Here is a 10168-nt window from a genome sequence, read left to right on the forward strand (position 1 = left end):
AAAAAAAAAAACCTGAAAATATTATCAGCTAAAAGTTAAAAATAATTTAAAGAGAACCAAGAGGAGAGTTCAAGGGGCTGAGTACCTGCTTCACTTGCAGGAGACTTGGATTCAATTCCAGGCAGTACATGATCTCCCAAGCATCCCCAGAAGAAGCCTCAAATACAAATACGAGGAGTAGCTCCTAAATACTGCCAGCTGTACACCCCCGGAATTCAAAGAATTATTCTCTTCCTTCAGATCCAAAGAACAAAAAGAAGTCCCACAGGTAAACATCAAACTTTGAAAGAGTTTAACAGGAAAATATATTTCATAAAGTATTGTTATGCATTACAAAGCAAAAAAATAAAAAGAGACATGGAAGTCCCACCTGAAAAAGTGAACCAAACTCGTGTCTCTATAGTGATTACAAAGGCAGCAGTGCTAAATAAAATCACCCCCAGTAAACTGTCTTGGTTTCAGATATTTAGAAATTTCACAGTTTTATTATATCTGGAGGAAGGGTGAGAGCACTGAAAGGAGATTCTAATAAGTAACCTGAATTAAATCTGAATTGAATCATGAACAACCAAAATTGAATATAATTGTCTGTAAACTATAGTAATGGGGAAAAAAAAGCATCAACTAAAAGTCAATGAAGAAAACCAAAGAATCAGAATATTTAAAGTATTAAATAGAAACATAGAAAAGAGATTCTAACATTCAATAAAAGATGTCCCTGAAGTGGAGACATTATAAAATAAATAAAATGGTAAATGAAACTATTTGCAGTTTCATTGCATCAAGGAAAAATATCATTTGAAACTGAAATTGCATACACACCAGGAAAATCATGTGCTTTTATCAAAAAAAAATGCAGAGTGGAGGGGGAATTTTAGAGTGAAATAGCCCTAAAATTTTGGCCATTGGAGCAGCTACTATTACTGTTTTTAGTATTTTTTGTTATATTTTTCTTCTTTTTTTCCCTTCTTTTAAGTTGACATCTATAACCTCTAGACAGACTCCTCCTATTTTTTTTTCTTCAAACAGAACAACATAACTTGAATCATCTTGTTTTGCCTCAGAAATTGAGGGAAAAATGAATGGGTGGTACTAAGACCAAACAGTTGTATGAACATTGAGTAGAAATTTAAAAAATGATCAGACTTAAACACCAAATTCAAAGTCAACAACAACAGAATTGATACTCATTCTACAACTAGCTATACACAGAGGGGACCACTTATACTAGTAGCTGGGGGTCAAGGTAGGGGGATATGGGATGGATGCTGGGAACAATGGTGGAGAGAGAACACACTGGTGGTGGGAATCCCCCTGATTCAATGTCACTATGTACCTAAAAAATTACTGTGAAAGATTTGATTCACTTTGGTCACAATAAAAATTATTAAAAAGGTGGGAGTTAAACCTTGAAAATGATATATTATATTCAATAAGACTTGAAATAGATTTTCTATTTAAAAATTAAATGTGAAAAATAGAAAGAACTTTTAAGCAAACTTAAAAATTTCTGTAATAGTTATGAGTAAAGCACAAAGAGTAGAATGGGAATGAGTAAAAAAATGCTAATAGAATACCAGTTCAACATTTCTTTAGACAAGTGATATTATTGCAAACTTAAAGACAATATAAATAAGTTTTTTTCCCTAGCCATTAAAAACAAAACAAAAAAAATTGGGAACTGAACCTCACTAAAGGATGCTTGAGACACTGACCATTCTTGAAACCAAGCACACCACTTCAAGACTGGCTGTGAGCATCAACATAATTTGTATAAATGCTATAACTAAGGAGCAGAACAGATTATGACGAAAAATTAAAGAAATATAATATGCTCTATTTCATAATTTCTAGATTTAACTTATTTTACTATGAACATTTTTATTAACTTTCAAAATTTCTTACCTCTGTCTATATAGCCAAAAGCTCACACAGATTATCTGTGTGGACATATTAGAGTTAACTTTATTTGTATACATAGAAATAGTTATTTATACAATTTTCATGTTTCAGTGATATCACATTTGAACCATTTAAAAGTGATATAGCCTAAAAAAAAAAAACAAAAAAAAACAAAAGGGGCTGGAGAGATAGCATGGAGGTAAGGCGTTTGCCTTTCATGCAGGAGGTCATCGGTTCGAATCCCAGCGTCCCATATGGTCCCCCGTGCCAGCCAGGAGCAATTTCTGAGCGTGGAGCCAGGAATAACCCCTGAGCACTGCCGGGTGTGACCCAAAAAAAAAAAAAAGTGATATAGCCTTATAGGTTATAAGCCTTAACTTATAGGTCTTATCAAAATAGGTGAAGTCATGATTGAATAAATATTAGTCTGTACTTGATCAACATTGTCCATCATTGCTATATTTTACACTGGGAACTGAGTCATGCAAAGCTCCCTATTTTGCAAATAATATTCAATAGTATCCACCCCATCTAGCAATTACATTCCTATAGCCTCCATTGAATATTACCAATGTCTTCTTAAGAAAACCACTATTTAAGACTACTTATTATATATGCATTAAACAAAAAGTCACTTTAGCTATAATTTCACCAGTAGACAATTCAGAGGAAACTGTACTCTGACTTTAATAAATAATAAATGTATTAAATAATAAATTAATTAAAATGCATTATAATTACTTTCATTGTTTTCCTAAAATTTAGGTAACTAATGTAACCGCTCCTTTGTTTACCTTCATTTAAATCATTGTCAAATTACCCTTTACTATTTAATGTACGAAATATATGTACAGTATAATTTTAAAATTTTCTATAGAATATCCACAATGCCATTTTAGTATTATATCACTAACCTAAATGACAATTGAATAAGAAGCACTATTTAAATTATGAGAATAAAATGTATATATGTCCACTTAGCATAATAATGTCTAATGTCTGTTTTGAGTATAACAATTGTATTTAAAAATAGTTTGAAGTAAAAACATATAATAAACAAAAATGTTGCATGGATTAAGTCTAAATTTTAGTGGTCTAAGATATCTAGCAAAGATTTTTATGATATTACCATTTAGCTGATGCAATAAAAATGTGAATATATAATGAAGATTATATTGATTTATAAAATAACAGAAGTAAATATAATTGGGAATCATATTATAAATGCAAAAACTCAATGTCATTTGCATTTATGTATATATGTTGATGAATATTGGCATGTCTAATATTGTGTGTGCTCACCATGCTTCCAGTTGATTTCTGGCCCAAAAAATTAGCACCAAATATGTGATGACTGACCAGTAAAATACATAAGTAATATCAAATAATTATTTAACTTTCTTTTTTTTTGCTTTTTTTGCTATTTTTAGTACCACCAAATAAAATTTTTCAAGGGCTTTGCATTTTCAATTTGACTCAACTTTAATCATTGATCAATGTGCCTATGATTGATTGATGATCATTGATACATTCAATTAGTATAATTTAAAAGAAACTATGTTCCTACAATTGCCCTTGAATATTGGTCACTACAATAGTGGGTATATAAAAATTACCATACTAAAAACCTTAGAGTTTAGAGACAGAAAGCTAGTGTAAAGTTACCATAAAACATTTTCACATGGAAATAGTAGATTAGTAGTAATATTTCCTTCAAGATGGCACCTACCTTTCTTCTGTCTCACTCTTTAATTTCCTTTTCCAATTTTATTCTACGTACCAAAAATGAAATTGCTCTCATTTTCATTTCTTTTGCACCATGGCTCTGGAAATGCATTAGTTCTTATGTCAGGTGATCAAAGACTGAGAGAAGTTTAGGGCTACTGAAGTTTGTATATAGTTCATTATAAGAGCAGCACAAGCATAAGAAAGTCAAAGAGGAAACAAATCCCTGTCATTATTAGTTGATGCTAAAATATGCCAGAAGAAGAACATCGGACAAGCGTGTTTAATTTTAGTGACCATATGTCCTTACGATCTTGGGAAATTTTTCCTGTGCTTCCCCACGATGGGATGAAGTCCATGTGAATATTTATTTTAAAATGTATAGACCTGTAGACTATCATTGAGTAGTTCTCCAAAAATATGGAGTGAGGAGTTCATGAAATCTACTGTTTTGGAAACTACCCACAACCAGGAAATGTAATAGAAAATAAATTTAAAAAAACATGGTTCAATGAACAGTAAAAATCAATGATGAGGAAATGGGTCGTTTTTGCTTCAGAGATTTTTTTTACTGCTCAATGAGTCAAGGTCAACTTATAATGGCTATTAATGTGGCATTTTTTCCACATTGGTAATTTTTTCAGTGTTAATTAAGATCACTGGTTATCAACACTCCAGGAGGTAACTCTACTCTGGTTGCTTTGCTGGATAAGGAGGACTTGTTTTCAAAGTTCTACTGAATTTCAATGATATTTTTAGTAATATTATATATATGTACATAAACATATATAACATATATATTTTGTTGTTGTTGTTGAGTCATCACATCTAGCTTGGATGAAAATATTAAAAAATATTTGTTCAGGTAAATTTTTGATCCTCTCAATGAAATATGTTCATTTGCATTCTTGAATATATATATTCATGAACAGTTTGGGTACTATTTTCATATGGTGATCATCTCCCTTCTCAAAATTTTAAGTTCTTTTGTATTTTATAATGATATTTAGAACAGATTTTTATTTTTGCTACATATAACCCTTTAAAAGGCACGTGGTAGAGGCTGTGATGTTTATTTCAATATGTGCCACTAATCATAATATTGCTTTGTGTGAGCTGGTGCAATTTCTGTTGTTTTAAAATGATATAGTGCAGAATACAACAAAAAAGATGGTATGGTAATAATATGAGAGACAATAAAGATAAGTCAGGAGGACTAGTCCATGGTGGAAACCTTGACAAAAAAATTAGCAGGAAAATGTAGTTAGGGCAGTGAAAGGACCACTATGACAATGATATTTGGAAATGGTCACTCTAGACAAGCACTAGGTGGTGGAAAGAGGAAAAGGAATAGGAATGATACTCTTTCATTAACAGTGTGCAAAATACAGTTTCTAAAAGAAAAATAATGAAGAGAGAGAAGAGAGAGAGTGAGAGAGAGAGAAAGAGAGAGAGAGAGAGAAGTAAAATGTCTAGGTAGGGGAGAGGAACATGAGGAGGGCAGGAGAGGAAAACTGGACATGGGTTGTAGAAAATGTGCCCTGGTAAAGGTTATTGGACATTGTATGACTAAAACTCAATCATGGACAACTTTATAACTATAAAAAAAAACTGTATTGTGAATCACCTTGTACATCAGTGTTTAAAATTTTTAAAATTTATTATCTTTATAAATATAATTTGATTACAAACATGATTGTAGTTGGGTTTCAGTCATATAAAGAACACCCCCCTTCACCAGTTCAACATTCCCATCACGAATGCCTCAAATCTCCCACCTCCCTAACCCTGCCTGTATTTGAGACAGGCTTTCTACTTCCATCATTCATTCACATTATTATGTTAGTTGTCAGTGTGGTTATTTCTCTAACTGCACTCATCACTCTTTATGGCGAGCTTCATGTCATGAGCTAGACCTTTCAGCCCTCATCTCTATTGTCTCTGAGAATTATTACAAAAATGTTTTTTATTTTTCTTAAAACCCATAGATGAGAGAGATTAATCTGTGTGTCTCTCTCTGACTTATTTCACTCAGCATAATAAATTCCATGTACATCTATGTATAGGAATTTTATGACTTCATCTCTCTTGATGACAGCATAATATTCCATTGTGTATATATACTAAAGTTTCTTTAGCCATTCATCTGTTGAAGGGCATCTTGGTTGTTTCTATAGTCTGGCTATTGTGAATAGTGCTACAATGAATATTGGTGTGAGGAAGGGATTTTTGTATTGCATTTTTGTGTTCCTAGGGTATATACCTAGAAGTGGTATAGCTGTGTCATATGGGAGTTCAATTTCCAGGTCTTTGAGCAGTCTCCATATTGTTTTCCATAAAGGCTAGTCTAGATGGCATTCCCACCAGCAGTGAATGAGAGTTCCTTTCTCTCCACAACCCCTCCAACACTCAGCAAGATGGGAATGAAAGAAACCTTTCTCAATATAGTTAAGGCCATCTACCACAAACCAATGGCAATTACCCTCAGTGGAGAAAAAATAAAGCCTTTTCTCTAAAATCTGCTACAAGATAAGGCTGTCCTCTCTCACCACTCCTATTCAACATACTATTAGGAAAGATATTAAGAGCATTCAGATAGGAAAGGAAGAAGTCAAGCTCTCACAGTTTGCAGATGACATAATACTATATTTAGGAAACCCTAAAGACTCTACCAAAAAGCTTCTAGAAACAATAGACTCATATAGCAATGTGACAGGCTACAAAATTAACACACAAAAATCAAAGACCTTATTATACACCAATAATCATAGAGAAGAAATGGACATTAAGAAAACAACCCCATTCACATTAATGCCACACAAACTCAAAAATATCTAGGAGTGATCTTGACTAAAGACATGAAGGACCTATACGAAAAAAACTATAAAACCCTGTTGGGGACTGACTTGTTTGAGGCCATTTTGCTATTCTTTCTGCCATAATCCAGCCTTTCACCTAAAGGCTACATGCAGTCTTGCTGTAAGTTCTTGGGCCAAAGAGAAAGGAAAATGCAGCTGCAAAGTATAATTAATCTTTTAGCCCGGAGGAGAGCAACACAGCCCAGTACCATTCCCAGAAAAGAGGCCTTACTCCCTTAACCATATCCCTGAGTTTACAAGACATTCATTATTGTGTATATGCTACATTGTCTGTTCAAGATCACTGAGGCAAGCACATCTTGCACCACCTCCTGATAGTCAAGCAATTAGGAATGCAGCTAGAAGGTCACAAGATGTTTCCATGGATACTGCAAGAAGTATTGCCCACTTGCCTTATTTGGAATAATGAAGTAATTTTCATGCCAAAAGTGTGATTGACATCACCCTTGTACTGCCCCCTTCTCCTTCTCTATATAAGAAGGAGCTGTAGCCAAATAAAGTTGCCCTTGAGCAGTGAGACATTGCCTTGGGTCTTTATTATTAACCTCTCTCAGATTTTTTACAGTGTGGTTGTGCTTCTACCCAGCAAAATAGGAGTGCGGTTGTCTGAGAAGTCTTCCCAGCTAATTCCTGCTGGCCGGGCCCCCCTGGGGGGCTTCAAGACCCCGCATTTTGGCGCCCAACGCTGGGCTCGAAGACCACCGCCACACTCCGAACGACTACGGGTCGGCGAGTCCGGAGCTGTTTCGTAAATCGCAGGATATACCCCATCCGGGTAGGCGTTGAAACGAGTTAGCCTTAATCAAATATTTAAACTGCAGTTTTTTCAGTCGTTCTGATCACCGCCCCTGATTGGCTCTTGGGGCTTCGCCCGTTGGCTTCACTTCCATGGGTGTTTTCATTGAGTACTGAACTTAAATTCATTATTGATATTCAGTCTGAGTTGAAAGCCAGATATGTAGAGGTTACCAAAAAGAATATTTGTAATTTTCTTATGTTTATTCATAATGTATGTCATTGGTTTATTATTACCTGTCCAGAAATTGTTGCGTCCACTTGGGACAAAGTAGGACATGAAATGAGTGATTATTTTGTAAATAATGATGATTCACAGAAGGAAAAAATTATGTTCCAATATTGGAGCCTGTTAAGAGATATCATTGTAACTAAAAATGCCGGAACCGCCAAAGACATCATCCATGCCGTTGAATCTCATGTACAACAAGTCTCCCGTGAGTGTTCCAGGACTCCCTCTCGTTCTAATTCTGTCTCTCATCTCCCTTCTCCCTCTGAGAATACTTCCCCTTGTCCTCCCTCCACCACTGATTCTTCTACCTTTGTCTCCAAAGTAACTAATGCTCTTAAAGATCTCTCTAATGCTTCTCATTTATATCCCTCCCTTACTTCTGTCCATGCTTCTGCTCTATGCACCCAGACCCCTACAGAAGAGGCCGCTGCACCCTCTGTGCAAAATCCTAAACAGCCCTTCACTTCCCTAGCCTCAGCTCCGTCCCTGTTCCACCAAAACCTTTACTCCCCTCACCACCCTCCCCTCCTTAGCCAGCAATTGCAACAATACAAAGCCTTTAATTGGAAAAGCCTCAAAAAGCCATTTCAAGCCGTAACCTCCTATGGCCCCCAAGCCCCTTACACGCTCTCCTGCTTAGAATCTAAAAGCTGAACTCTTTGTCTCTTGAGAAGTTAACTTTTTTTTTTTTCCATTGCAAAGCCCCTGCAAATAGGCAGGAATCCTAATCTCTAAGCTCTTATAGCTGGCCTCGCCTCTTTTCATACCTTAAAGGTACAGCACACACTTTCTAGGTCCCAGCTTGCCAACATGGCTCTTGCTGCCCTGTGCCTGGAAGTCGCTCCCCAGAGCTGGCATTCCAGCAGCTCCCCCACACCGGCAACAAACTGTTGCTGCTTTCTCCTTCCCCCCCCCCCCCCCGCCTGCTCAGCAGCCTCCGCAGCTACCTTCTCAAACGCCTCCCACTGATCCCCCGCCCCAGGAGAAAAAATTCTAAATGCCCTGAACGCTCAGTCCCTAACCATGGCAGATTCCCTCCTCTCACCGCTCCCCCTCTTAAAGCTATAGAAATGAAACTACTTGGCCAAATTAAAAATCTTAAACAAATCTTAAGCCTTCAAAAACAGGCTGCTTCTCTTGATTCACAGGTTTCTGCCCTTCAGGCGTTTCCCCCCCCCTCCTAAATCTATAGTTGTCTGTCCTCTGCCCACTGAATTCCACGGCCAGGCCCCCCATCTTGAGAATTCAAAGGAACAAACTAATAAAAGTCAGGCTAAGTGCCATAAAACAGAAACTGCTGCAGTGCCTACAAAAAATTCTAAGGGCACAGTAAGCAGGATAATTACAAAGTATCATCTGCTAAGCCATAAAACCTTGCGATATCTACACTTTGCTGTTAAAACTTCTGAGCCTAATGTACCCTTTACTTTGCTCAAACCAATCCTCAGCCTCCTTCAGCCTCTTTCCTGCCAGCCTTGGAAAACAGCCAGCTCAGGCCCTGCCACTCCCACCTTAAGCCTTCCAATTCACCTTGAAATACCCAATCTTTGTTATTCAAAAGAAATCTGAAAAGTAGCATCTCTTGCATATTCTCAAATCAATTAATAAAACCATGATCCCCATAGTGCTTTTGCAACCCAAATTCCCCTCTTCAGTTGCCATTCCCTCTAATTCCAATAAATTAGTAATTAATCTTAAAAGATTGCTTTTTTTTCCTATATATCATTACACCCTGCTAACTGTAAATAATTTGCCTCTAGCCTTCCTGCTGTTAACTGTGCTAGCCCCTCCCCGAATTATCAGTAAAAGACTCTGCTTCACCTTGTCAGCCCTACACTTCGTCAAATATGTGTTATTAGGTTTAGTGCATTAAGTGGTGTAAAGTAATTATTAAAACATTAAAAAGCAACAGGAAGATAAGAGCAATAAACTTTTTTTTTTTCATGCCTCTCAGAAAATTTTAGAGCAAGGTCATAATTCTGTCACTTTACAGATAACAAAATGTTGGTAAAAGAAAAACTTCTTTGTGTTTTAAAATCCAAACGAACACAAAAGTGTTAAAATTAAGTCTTATATTTCTATTAAAAGTTTTATTTTAATTTTTAAAGTATTTACAAAATTATGTGAAAAATAATGTGGTTAGCCTTTTTAAACAATATAGTTAATTTAATGCACAGTAAACACCTAAGTATGCTTTATAGTACCCTTAGTTTTAACTTTGTGCTACAGCAATGGTTGTTCTTTATTTCTGCATTGAAAAAACTATTATTTTAAGTGCATTCAAAATATCAGCACATTATACAAATCTGTATATTTGTGTCGCAGTGAAAAAATAATATAAATGAAAAAATATATTATATATAATTTTATAAGTAATATATAAAAGTAACTAAACTTTATAAGCAAATTAACTAGTATTAAATATAATTTTAGTCTTAAGTTCTAAGTGTGTAAATGTATCAGATGTCTTTAACTATATTTTATAATAATCTAAACATTTAGTTAATTTGGTATATAATATTTTTTACAAATTATTCACATAAAGTCTTCATAGTAAAAACAGTTGTTTGTATTTTTAAAATCAGTTTTTATACCTTTAATAATCATAGTTCATGCTATTGTGTTTAATCATAAA

General features: G+C 35.1%; 1 non-coding gene across 1 annotated transcript; it reads left to right on the forward strand.

Moving 5' to 3' along the window:
* The first annotated feature begins 9702 nt into the window (after positions 1 to 9702).
* LOC126007747 (small nucleolar RNA SNORA22) lies at positions 9703 to 9832 on the forward strand. Its single transcript, XR_007495235.1, has one exon. It is a non-coding gene; the product is annotated as a small nucleolar RNA SNORA22 (small nucleolar RNA).
* Positions 9833 to 10168: the final 336 nt, after the last annotated feature.

The sequence above is a fragment of the Suncus etruscus genome, chromosome 4 (genome assembly GCF_024139225.1).
Source record: "Suncus etruscus isolate mSunEtr1 chromosome 4, mSunEtr1.pri.cur, whole genome shotgun sequence".
In the NCBI taxonomy this organism is placed as follows: domain Eukaryota; kingdom Metazoa; phylum Chordata; class Mammalia; order Eulipotyphla; family Soricidae; genus Suncus; species Suncus etruscus.